At 43.6% G+C, this 13,238-nt stretch overlaps 1 protein-coding gene across 2 annotated transcripts in view; it reads right to left on the reverse strand.

Moving 5' to 3' along the window:
- LOC148341477 (uncharacterized) overlaps positions 1 to 13,238 on the reverse strand; it is a 100,321-nt gene that overhangs the window by 50,293 nt on the left and 36,790 nt on the right. The gene's annotated exons all lie outside the window — the stretch shown is intronic.

Here is a 13,238-nt window from a genome sequence, read left to right on the forward strand (position 1 = left end):
ACGCGCACACATGTGAAGCAAAATCCCCAGGCTTCAACCCGAGAGTGCAGACACACGCAGTCATTAATAACATTAACAACGGCTTTGTTCTGGAAGCGTCCGTGGCGTGACTGCGATGCAGTGACCCCGTGCGCAATACCGGGACCAAAACTGCTCAGTTCCGAGTCCACCATTTTGTTCTACAATCCTCCAGACGCACATCGTAAGAGCCTGACGACACTTTCGACACAGATACTACAGTGGCTTATATGGATAGATTTCGTTGTATTGTGTTTTTTTTAGGGCTGTTAAAATTAAAGCGTTAACTCAAGGGATAAATCCAATTTTTTTTTTTAACTCAGTTAAATATTTTAACTCAATTAACTCAGGTGGATTTACTTCAATGAATCATGGAATTTTTTTGTGATGAATTAATTTTAAACAAATGAATCAATTGACACCGTTAATTTTTATACAATTCAGGGCCGCCCAATTACATCGGATGATATGAGGTCGGTTCAAAAATAATCGGTGGAGTTTTGCCAATTATCTCATTCACTGCCATTGACGTGTGTAGACGTCAAAAAAGTACCAAGTCTGGTAGCGATTGAGTTGAAATACTGATATAATCTTACTTTTTCACGAGGATGTTTTTCTGTGTGAATTACATCCTTATTCATCCTCAGTGCCCGTTTCGATGCAAAGTCGATATGTGATGAGAAAAAGAAATTTCGATTCACGCCGAGGCTTGAGCGAAACGTATACATTGATTTGCCAACGCCAAAAAATAAATAAATCGATGAAGCATATGTAGCGCATGCAGCTTATCAGCCCTTCTTCACACGGAGGTGCATCAACTATTAATTACGTGATAATTAATCAGCTGACGAGGAAGGCCTTGCGCCTACCTGTCAGCCGCAAACGAGAAAAAAAAAATCTTTGCTCTCAATATGTGTTGCTGTGTCCTCTGTGAAGCATCAAACAACGGAACATGTATTAGTATTCACAGCCCGACACAGGCAGTCAGGATGGTCTCGTGTTGTGCAACAACACGACTCCGGCTTTTGAAGACCTGCACACACGCTGCACAAGTTTTGGGAGGAAATTCTTCACAGCGCTGATAAAAAAAAAAAAAAAAAAGAAAAAAAAACTCAATGCTAATTTTAGCACCAGCGACCGATTGAAGAACAGATTCTGGGAGACGGCGAGAACCCGTTTTGCATTCAAGAGTGTAACTGATGTTTCTGTAAGTGGGTTTCGTATTCTGTTTCAGCGGTTCTTTGCCTGAAATGAAAGAAAATTGTTCTCAGAAATATTAGCGCGGTGGCGAGAAATTGTTTTCATTTTCATTCAATTGTGAGAGGAAAAATAAAAGCGATTAAAATTCAAGTGTTTATGATGTTTAAGTGTTTAGAGACAGCCTTTGTGTGACGAACTGATTCGAATTATTAATTGTCATTTGAACTGGGTGACTTGAATCATGGCACAGAGCGATGGAAACAAAAAAAAAACAAAAAAAAAAAACAAAAAAAAAACCCAAAAATTTCCCTCCCCAAGAGTCCAAGCCAGCCCAAATAAACAGCATCATCACAAAGACCGAAGATGGAAAACAGGACATGTGTCAAATATAAATCACGTTTCCCGCTTTGGATGCGCAGTGTAAAAAAAAAAAAAAAAAACGGATTAGGGACCCCTCGGAAGCAATTACCGCCAAGAGTCCCACTGTGGAAAACATGTGTCAAAAGATACAAACCCCACAGGTCACATCCATCCCATCTATTGTTAAAGGCAGCTGTCAGCCGAGTATGAAAGAGAGAAATGTTTAGGATTGGAGGTGGGGGGGGGGGTCTTGCGTTTGTTGCGTAAGAGTATTGCAAGTGACAGGAAAAGCGCACACGAGTGCAAGAGACTTCCCTGATTGGCTGAATATTATAGAATAGTCATAAATGACTGGAAGTGTATGATGGGTTTTTTTCCCTGGAAATTCCACACTTCATAGGAGCAAAATAAACCCGATCGAAGGCCAAGGAAAAGAAAAAAAATAAATAAATGAAATAAAAAAAATCAAACAAAATAAAATTAAATTTAAAAAAAATCCACAAAGTACTGTATTTTTTATAAGGCACGCCGGGTTATAAGGCGCATTACCGCACAAGAAGGGAAACAAATCAGTACAGAAAATAAGTCAAACTTCATTCTACTTCGTCGATTTTTGAGATAATTAACTCGTTTAATCCCAGAAATTTGCACTAGAAACCCCACAATGCCAGCGTTTTTCTGGATTTTTCCTGATTTTGCGAGGCCAACAGAATATTGTGTTCTAATGCGATAAAAACATGAAGCTAAGACGCCAAAAAAAAAAAAAAAAAAAAAAAAGGCTAAGACGTAAAAATACGTCTTTGGGAGGGGGGACTATGTTTTTGAAAACGTATATGTATATACCCGATTGAACGCCAAGCAAAAAAAAAAGACTAAGACGTAAAAATACGTCTTTGGGAGGGGAGGGGGGAGGATTACTTTTTTGTCCGAAAAATACAGCACACGCGAGCATTTGCAATTCGTGGCAAGTCCCCATTTGGAAAGGTCATTATGAATGCAAGCTGATCCATCAAGATACTGTACTTACAATGCACAACAAGGCAGGCGCGGATGGCCTTACAGCGCTGATGAATGCGTCGGACGGCTTTTCATTTCACCGTTTCATTCCTTGTCGCCGCCTATGTTGGCGCTTCACGTGCCGGACGTTGTATCAAGGTCATTTCATACGGCCCACCACCCATCTCGCGAGTAACTTCAATCCATCCCTATACCGAGAGCCAAAGACATAAATGCGCTTGGCTGACGAGCCAAACGTAACCACCGAGGAAATATCGTTGCACCTCTTAATGGAGCCGTCAACAATCACTTTCCCGCAGGAAAGATGGCAGCGTTGTGGTCCAAAGGCAGAGTGGAAGCATCATTACCATCGAAAACATTACGGGCGACGACGGACGTCCGGGCCATCAAAAATGATCATCGCATAAATCCCACGCAGCGCATAATAGGCCTGTCACTCTTCAAGTCTGAAGGGAAAATAATACCCGTGGCTTATCTTTATCTTCCACAGTGCTTCTGTTGATTACCACAAAAAAAATCAAATAAATAGAATTCAACCGCGTTTAGCTAATGGACGCCGCCGTCGCGCACCAACATTATGGCGGGCGATTATTTCAAGATCCCTGTCCGATTCCGTATGTCCCTTTTCAATCTCGTACGTCTTGAAATAAAAAAGGCATCATTTGGTGAGCAATTACAGCCACTTGACGAGCAGGCGGGGAGAAGTCGAGCGTGGGACCCGAGCCGAAAAGTCATCACTGCGGAGCACGCACGGTCAGTGGTGACACATGCAGCCGATAATAAGACTTTAATTTAGAGCGGCTAAATAAAACACGCATGCCTTAGGTAACCAAAGCTCTCCGTGATTTAGAGGTCACGAAGGATGACGTCGCCGCACATATAAAGGCGAGTCTTGTTTTGTTTTTTTCAGCAGGAGGGTGGCACCAGAGAGGCAGTCGCCCCCGTCCTGTTAACGACATGATTAAGCTTTGCTAAGGTTAAACACATTCAAAGCCCCGCATGGCTAATTGGGACGCGAGTGATGCAGCCGCAGACTGGACTTCATCTGCTCGGTGAACTCCCTCGAACACACCGGCGCGCCGACGCATTTCATTTGCGAGTCGTCGTGCATTTGGATTTTTAAAAGCGACACTCCGTTGTGGTCGTTTAGACGGAAATAAGCGTTTGCAAACGTGAGTGAAATCTTTACGACAAGAAGCGTTGCGCTAATAGGAACACTTTGACAATGATATGTCTCGCATTATTAAGTTTTCCTCAAAATAAAATGTGGACGGACGCTTTGGAAAGCGAGTTTTCAGTCATAAAATATTTTTTTTTAAAAAATAAAAAAATTATGACCTGACAGGAAAATCATCCTTCTGCTTTTTTATGGGCGGGAAAATTGAAACTGCAACAAATGAGAAGAAGAAAAAACACATCAAACCGGTAACATTTCATGTTTGGCGACTTTCCAATACGAATTAGCCACGCTACCGACGTTCTGTAGCCACTTTGGCTAACATCGTCGCAGAGTAAAAAAAAAAAAAACGTATCTTTGATGTCTTTAGCCGGGATGAGAGAAGTGCGGCTCGATTCAAATGTAGCTAGCGGCTTGCTGCACATTCAACCTGCACTTTTTTACTTCATTTTTTTGTTCTTCACTCCAAGTCCAAGACAGAGACGAATGCACTTCGCTCGTGTAAATGGAGCAGAAAGCGTTCAGAGAAGAAAGACAAATCCGGCACGGTTTGGGAACCCACTTTTACCCAGCGCTCCATCGAAATAGCTCCTTCGCTTGCCTCTCTCGGGTCCGGCTGAGAGATGGTGATGTTTCCAAAGGTCATTTCAACCATTTGTCTTATCTGGGAGTTTCTTCAGTGAGACGGCGAGCACAACAAGAGAAACTTTGCCCCGGGCTTCCACTTTGTGCGCTTCAAAATCCTACCCGGCAAACGAAATCAAAAGAAATCTCCCAGGAATGATGATATTACTTTCACTGTTTGCTAATTATGACACATTTAATATGGCAGCACATCCGTTTCCCTTAACGAGCAACGGCGCACATGTAGCGTCGCGTGAATAATAACCACAGACCCCCTGGTGGTTGATTTATGTCGCGCGTGCTTTGCTGCCACGACTTGCCCTTTTCCTTTCCACTTAATAAAAATTAGTGAAAGATTATCGGGGGCCACTGCCGCCGCTAGAATCCCGCTGACAGGACGACTCAGTCACGCTGGAGTATTTACCCGCGATTGCGACAAATGAGGGCTGATTATTACCTAGAGTGCGCCGGGACACGTCGTTAGGGCAACCTCTACCTTTAACGTGAAAATGCGTCTATGGGATGGAAAGTTTTCAGTTGGTTAAAATTTGTCAAAATGCAATAGTTTCAAGTTAAATACAACTGAATTGCGGACTTTGTGGCACCTTAAGAGAAAATTTGCATATCGCCACAATGTGAGAATCCGCCCCGCCATCCCCCGATAGCAGTGCAGCGAGTGCGTTAGTAGCAAACACTTGCATATGTTTGGGAATTAATATGAATAAATGTGCGATCAGATTTCAAGACAGGTCAATCGCTTTTCCCTCCAACTATCGGGCTGAAACAGGCCACCGTGGCGAGCGCTGCCTTTAATTAACCCGCTGCACTCGGGCCAATGACATTTAGGCGGCGACATGACCTGAATCACAAAGTGGCTTCCCCTCTGAGCTCCAAATGGCTTTCGCTCCTAATTGTTCCACCAACAAAAAGAAATCCGAGGTGGGCAAGAAGAAAAAAAAAAAGAGCTCAGGCACAAAAAGAGGCTTTTATGAGATGTGAAGGATAATGACCACAACATTAGGTACACCTGTACAATCCAATAAGAAACCTCGATTTAACCGAGGCGAGTGTCCGTGACATCAATGTACTTTTTGAATAGCTTATAAAATTGTCTCGTACTTTTTTGGTAGCCTAAAAAAAAAATACAAAAAATCATTGAAAAAAAATGCTGGAAACGGTCTAGTTGTAAAGCTTATTCAAAATTACGCTTGGGGGGGGAAGATAACAGTTGCTTCCGGTTGCCTTCATGAGACACGGTTTCCTTTTTTTTCCACCTCTGTTCTGATTACCATAGATAATGGCTTAAAAAATATAAATAAATTCCAAAAATAGCACTGCTAGCTTTAATGAAAACAGCTGTCATGCGCGCACTTGCTAATGCTAAGCTAACATTGCTAGCACGTGACCGGAAATCCACTATGCTGCCTTTGCTGTATTTTTTTTTAACTCATTCACTTCCAACGGCGTGAATAAAAATGGAACTTTGACGTCTGTAGCCTTGCGATGGGAAAATGAATTTTCAAATTTGCTTCATGAACCAGTTGTCATATTTTTGAGTCCTGTAGATGGCACTGTTGGTTCAAATATGAAAGTGCGCTAGTGATCGTCGTGCAGGTGCACTTGACAGTGTGGCCCCGGCGAGCGTTTCCAAAGCCGCTCCAAAGCTGGAATTTTTCATCCTCTAATTAAATTAATGCAGCAAATGATTCATTTTGATTCCATTCCACGGTTGTGTGGTGTTCTCGAGGCGTGATCTGCACACAGGCTCCATGCGAGGAGTCGGCCCCCGTTGATTTTGGCCGCTAGTGCCACCAAGTGGCGGATTCCCCAAGTCTCCATCCATCTCGGTCATGCTTGATGCTGGACTGAATCAGCATTAGGGTATTTTTTTGTCATTTTATTTCATCTGCAGCCAAAGATGCAACTTCCACGCGTGCCAATTGCTTCAAAACATCTTCCAGGTAAAACGGGGGAGGGGGGTGATGGACGTGCTCATTGTGGAGCGGATCGAGGAGCACTCTCACAGGCCTCGAGGGATGAAAGAAGTGGGCGAGAGGCGAGAGTGATGTACGAGGCCGCCTGAGAGGGATGAGAAGGAGCCGCCACCCCTTGTCAAGAGGGGAGCGAGTCGGGTGAGAGGTTACAAACATTGAAATGCCATTTCCTTCACTCCGCCGCTTCCCTCGCCGATGAGGAATGGGCCTAATGAAAAATGGCTCCCATCACGGGCTTCACCTCCGACCACTTTTGCCTGCTGAAACCCCCGCACTGCAGTATTGCAACTTCTTCCCTGTTGGTTGCTGCGTTTTATATTTTTTGCGCGCTAATTTATTCTTCTCTAAGGTGGTGATTGGTTCGGCAAAGCAACAAGCTCAATCGTCAGATGGTGTCAAGTTTGGGAGTGCCGCAGGGTGTTGTGCTGGAACCACTCGAGTTTTCTTTTCGACCTGCATTGATATTCAAATGGGCGTGACCCAGTGCTCGAAGCATATCGCAAGCCGGGACATCTGTAGCCAGAGGCTGAGCTGCACTGTGATTGTTTAAAGAATAGTTTCCTGCCTTTATGATGGTACCGAGGCGGACCGACTACAAATACATGACCCGTTAACCCCCGGGACTCCAGACTAATTTAAAAAAATGAAATAAAAATGGAAAAATATTTGCAGAGCTGAATGGTCCGACCGGACGCCCGTTTTTGGGCACCAAATTTTCAAAATTCAATGAACAAAGTCCGGAGGTTGACTTTAGTCTGGCTCATGAATCGGCCCTCTTGCGTGTGATGAGCCGACTCGCAAATAACAAAAACTGAAGAGACCAGAGACAGCAGTGTGCATTCAAGCGTGCCGGTATTTCCTTGTTGTGACTTCACGTAACCCGAACGGGGTCAGAGGTCGTCAATTTTTTACGAGTAACGGTACAGAGGTCGCGACGGGAGGGCGGGGGACTGACCCGCAAAAAAAGGGTCAAGTGCCCAGCTCTGAATATTTTTAGGAAAACTTACTTCTAGCTCATAAATTTAATAAAAACAAATCTGGCGGGAAATCGTTTTTCCTAACGGTCACATTTTTGGCTTTAAGAATCACGGCGTCAACAAATTCTATACATCAAATGGCAATTGGAATTCAGCAAATAATGCACACGGCTTGACAGATTTGCCATCCAACCTGACCCGCTGGCTACTTTGCGTGGGGATTTATTTATTTATTTATTTTTAAATTTTCAACTCCCAGACGAGAGCCGAGCTTGCAGAGAGCTGGCATGAGCTCTTAATATCATCATCATCGCGATCATCCGCCTACTGACAGCCAGTGCTTTTGCTTCTCATTCACATTACAGAAAACCGGTGAGAAGTGTCAGGGCTGATAAAAAAATGCATGATACAAATAGAAGAAAATCGTCCGACGTCGATAGCTAAAACTAACATGATGATTACCTTTTGGCGGAAATGTTTTAAAACGTATACTTTAAAGCATGTTCCCTTGGGTCGTTATCTTATTGTTAAACACGGTTGAAGACAAGAAGGGATCATTTTGATGTACGTTTTAATTACCACTCGCCTTCATATTTATAGTCCTCCGCTCCCAAAGACGTATTTATACGTCTTTGCCTTTTTTCTTTTTTTTTTTGGCATCATAGCTCTGTTTTTAGAACACAATATTCTGTTGGCCTCGCAAAATCAGTCAAAATCTAGAAAAGCGCCGCAATTGAGGGGTTTCCTCTCGTGAAAATTTAAATGAGTTAAAGCAAACTCTGCAAGTACAGCAGCCCTTGGGGGGCCAAAAATGTTTTTACAAAATATCTCCATTCTCATCCATTTAAGCCACAAGCAACACATTTACACAGACTCACAAAATAACGGCGTGGTTTTTACGCCGCCATTGAGCAAGGGTCAATCAGGGACAAAAAGTTGAACCCCTCAAGTGATTGTTTTAAACTGGTCAAAGTGCCGTCGTGTCACTAAATCCACACACTGGCTTGCGTTTGAACATCTGAGCAGATTTACTATAACTGGCGGCCGGATAAGCACACACATTAATGACTTGAGTTTTAATCAAATCCTCATCAGACTCACTCAAACTCGAAAATGACTCGAGAATTAATCCGCAAGTCAACACAAGAATAACGCATACTTAGCGTTTTAGGAATCGTGATAGTGTCTTACGTAAACACGTTAGGCTAATCCACGTCTGGCATTAGAATAGAGCAACCTCAGCTGCAAAGCTAACATCTGTTTTGTACCCTCCGAGCGCCTTTGTACACAAGTCCATTAAATCCCCAGCCCCCCCGGAAACTTGACCTGCGACTAACACCCCTCTTGTCTCGTGCTGTTCCTTGTTATCGCCGCCGTCTTCGCCCGTCCCAGACGCCCTTCCCGCCGCCCGGCATTTTATGGGCTTTTTATTACGCCACCTGCCTTCGAATGCCCACCTGGAATCTCATTAGAGTTTTAGCAAGCGCCAGCAGGCTCGTGCGACTCTGCTGCATCATCATTCAGCGATTGAGTTGATTCTCTTGTTTGGAATGCTTTGGAAAGAATGCGCCACGCTTGTGGAGGGATTCCCAAACACTGTGCCGCAAAATGATAAAGCTTCGCTGATTTAGTCGGAAAATTGAAGACTTATTCACTACAAATAATGCATCGAAGAAGGATATAAATGGTTGAGTGAAGTAATAAAAAAAAAAATATATATATATATTTGAATCGGAAAATCCATTTTGATTTACAAGACACGAGAGGGTTGAATCGTTTAAATAGATCACGTGACGTTTTGAATCGTTTTTTATTGGAAAAATGTACGTTCGAGGGAAATGCCACAATGACTACTGATGCGTTCATTTTGTGAGACGGGAAACTTATTGACAGCTTATAAACGAACCGTCCTTGAATTATACGTCACAAAGAATCTGTAAGATTTTCTCTTCATACTGTCAATCAAATTTATTTTTTATTTATTCTACAGCAAATCTCCAAATAGTTTAGCATACGCATAATTTTACCGATTCACAGTTTTCGGTTGGAAAACCTCCAAAATTCACAGTTTTTGTGCTCAGGCTAACGTCGCATTTAACATAAAAATACTGCTTTGGCGCCATCTGGTGACATCTACGTGGAACTGAGGAGATGGGCTTTAATTAGTCTGGTGATGTATAAATAAATACGTTAATAAAATGTATATATGTGTTTTGTGTGTGTAATTTGTCGCCATCTTGTGGCCTCCGACGGTAGTTCCAAACCGATGTGGGTGGCCGTCAATTAGCCACACATTTCCAGCTCTTCGCGTCAGGGTTTGGTCCCTATGCCCCCCTCAATCATGTTACGTGTGTACTACTTCAAACATAAGGCACAAGTGTGTCAAAGAAACGTGTCAAGAGGAAGGAATCTCAAGATCGCGAGGAAAAAAAAAAAAAAAAAAAAAACGGGTATAAATATTCAAATTTCACTCTGCTCATTAGAGATGGCAGCTTTTTCCCTTTGGGGTGGGAAGCGCTGCTTGTGTTTGTTTCTCGTCTGAATTATTTGCATGATGTATTCTCGTCAATGGTGTGTGTGTGTGTGGGGGCGGGGGCGACAGTGCGGCCTAAGGGGTGCTGAGGCGCGCAACCATCAAAAGGTGCCAAAGCTCATTTCACATTCTATAGGTCGACGTTAAAGACGGGGACGGGGCTCGGCGGGTCAACGGCTGGTTGACGACGACACGTACGAGGCGGCGACACCTCCATTTTAGCGGGTTCAACGGAGCGAGGCTTGCCGACGACATGCTTAAACACCACCGCCCCCCCCCCACCCTCCTCCGAGTTAGATCCGAGAAACCCCCATAACTCTCGCCGTCTCAAATCCAAAATTGAATTTTCTGCTCTGCCACCCGATGCTTGTCGAGATGGAAACAGGGCAAGCGGGGAAGGGGGTGCGTGTATGTGTGTTCTTTGAATCTCTTAACCTTTACGGCTTGTTGCGGTATCAAGCCCGGGCGGACAAGATCGGACTCTGACACGTTTGTGGAGGGATGACAAATTAGCTGTCCTTCCAGATGCCTGATTGCCTGACCTTTATTCGCTAAGTGGTGTTGCTGATGAGGGGTGCCGGGTGACAGCGGGAAACGGCGCCGATATCAATGAGGGAGGGGGGGGGGGGCTGAGATCTTCACGAATCAATCAATACGTGATATCAACGACTTTCGATAACTTCCCTGACGACACTTTCGCGAGAAGTAAGCAAAAAGCCTCCGTCACCTTGACGTTTGACTACTCTGCCATGCGAGTTGCATCGCCACGTCCGCTTCGTATTGCATGCTAAGCAGTTTGACGCGGCGCAAACTTTATCCAAGTGCATCTTTCGGCTAACTTAATTGAGTTAGCGGTTGCCATCGGACATTTAAGCACCTCACCCTCGCAAGGGATGGTGCGGAAAGTAAATCACTTTTAATTAGAATAAACCGAAAGATTAGATCTGGCCTCGCTCGCTTTCCTGGTCATTTGCATAGCTCGTCTCGATACCATCCCCGGCGCCGCCGGTTGATAAGCGGGATTTGGGGAGATGTGAGAAACGGCAAAGTTAAAACTGCTCAACAGGTGATTTGAAAAAAAATAAATAAATCCGGAGATTTCTTTCACCACACACTTGATGTGTTCGACGGCTTTTGGACTGTTGTCCAAATTTAGAGTGGCAGCTAATCCAATAATCCAAGCAAGTTGTGAAAAGCCCTCTGAAGGAAATTCATTTCAAGTTTCAGATGAGAGACGGAGATATTCCTCCTTGCAACACTGAAAAACCCACACGAGGCACGTTAGACGCGGTCAAAGGGATCTGCTGGGGGGGATAAGAATCGGGACAAGGGGCGATTTAAGAGACTTTTAGTGGAGCGTGCTTGTTGTCGCCAGACCGGCTGAGTTTGATGCGGAAAGTCCTACACTGACAGTTAAGGTCAGAGAAAAAGAATCGCCGCAGCCTCCATGATATTAAAAAAAATATATCGGGGATCATCTATTCGGGCTTGGGCTGGTCATCTCTGCCGATTGCATCGAGACGACTCGGTGCAATATAGTCTCTGTATACGCTATTGTACGGGACTTTTATCATTTCCAGTTTTCATATGATTGAACAGCTAAAAAAAAAATGTGTTAATAACCAGAGTAAAGATCGACAAGTTACTGTCAGGGCTGACACCCAAAATGACAGATGGCAGGTGCAGGGATTCTAGCGGTAACCTTTTGAGTGTTGCGGGAGACCCTCCAACTCGAGGCAGCGGGGGGGAGCACGAGAGAAAGAGAGAGTGGGAAAAGGGGGAAGCAACGGGAAGGTAAAGGGAGACCCACTCGGAGCCAAACACAGCGGAGTGCGGTGAATGAGCAAGATGTGACGGGACGTGCCCCAATCGCCTCTCATTCAGAGGTGACGGTCCATCTGTCAGCACCTCGGACGTCCGCAGGGGGATCAACGTCGGCTGAGACGGCCCAAGCCGAAGCGATCTGCATCCCTTTTAGTATTCATCCATGACGGAACGTGGACCCGCGCAACCACCGGCAGCGCAGGTGCCGGGTCAATAGATTGATAAGACAAGCCGGACGTGACCCTGGAAATGCCATGTGATTTAACACCCTCTGGTGTTAGCGTCCGCCACCTTTAGCCGTGCATAGCACATGCGACAAAAAGCACAGCCCTCACGAGGATGGATGGCGACGCGCCAAAGGACGCCAGGCGTTCATCCTCCAAGTGGCCTTTGCTGATGTTTGCAACATTGCAGCGGGACGCTCATATTTTTCATGTCACTGCCACGTGAGAGGGTGTTCAAGCAGGCAGCTGAATCATGGCTGTGTGGAATCAGGCGCGGGGCCAGGACCACCAACGAACTTCATAAATAAGGAGATTGTTTTAATCATATATATATATATATATATATATATATATATATAATATATATATATAATATATATAATATATATATATATAATATATATATATATATATATATATATTTATATATATATAGATATATATATATATTTAAATATTTATATATATTTATATATATATAGATATATATATATTATATATATTTTTTTTTATATATTTATATATATATGTATATATATTTTTTTATATATTTTATTAAGGGTTTTTCTTTACAATTTTTTTTTTAATGATTAAAGTTTTTATTAAATTTTCCAATCATACAAAATAATAACACCAAAAATAAAAAAAAATGTAAAAAAAAAAACACAAAACAAACAATAAATAAATAATTAAATAAAGACTAATTAAAAAAACAGACTTCCCCTACAACAAGACACCAAAAAGGCCTATACCAAATGTCCCCACACATGACGGTCAACATCAACTGGTCACCAAAGTCCGAAACAAGCAAGTAACATTCATCTCCATGTCGTCTCGGTATTAAATTGGACAAAGCGGTCCCACGTTCGTCTGAAGTTCTCAACATCATCACTAATTCTGGCCAAGATATGCGCGTACGCTACAATTTGTGACATCAGCTCCATCCGTGGTTTCAAGTTTGGAGGTGCTACATCATTAGAAGCCACCAATTAGCACTCTACGACCACCACGAGAGGAGTCGCACGGCCATCGACAAGGCCAGGACGGTATACGCAAAGTCATTCAATCAACATGTCGCAATACGCCCTAAGAGCAGACGTGGTGACTTAACAGGTGAAAAAAATAAAATGCACTCAGCAAAATGTTTCTCAAGATACTTGAAAGATGCAGTGTGTTGTCAAGTGCAGTGCGCGGATGAAAAATGACGGCAACAAGCACTCGCATGCACTCCCAAGGATTATGCCCCAGTAAGCACACTAACAATGTGGTCAAGGGCAGGCGTAATAATGA

Source organism: Idiotropiscis lumnitzeri, chromosome 2, assembly GCF_059441095.1.
Source record: "Idiotropiscis lumnitzeri isolate Australia: NSW breed Sydney's pygmy pipehorse chromosome 2, RoL_Ilum_1.0, whole genome shotgun sequence".
NCBI lineage: Eukaryota > Metazoa > Chordata > Actinopteri > Syngnathiformes > Syngnathidae > Idiotropiscis > Idiotropiscis lumnitzeri.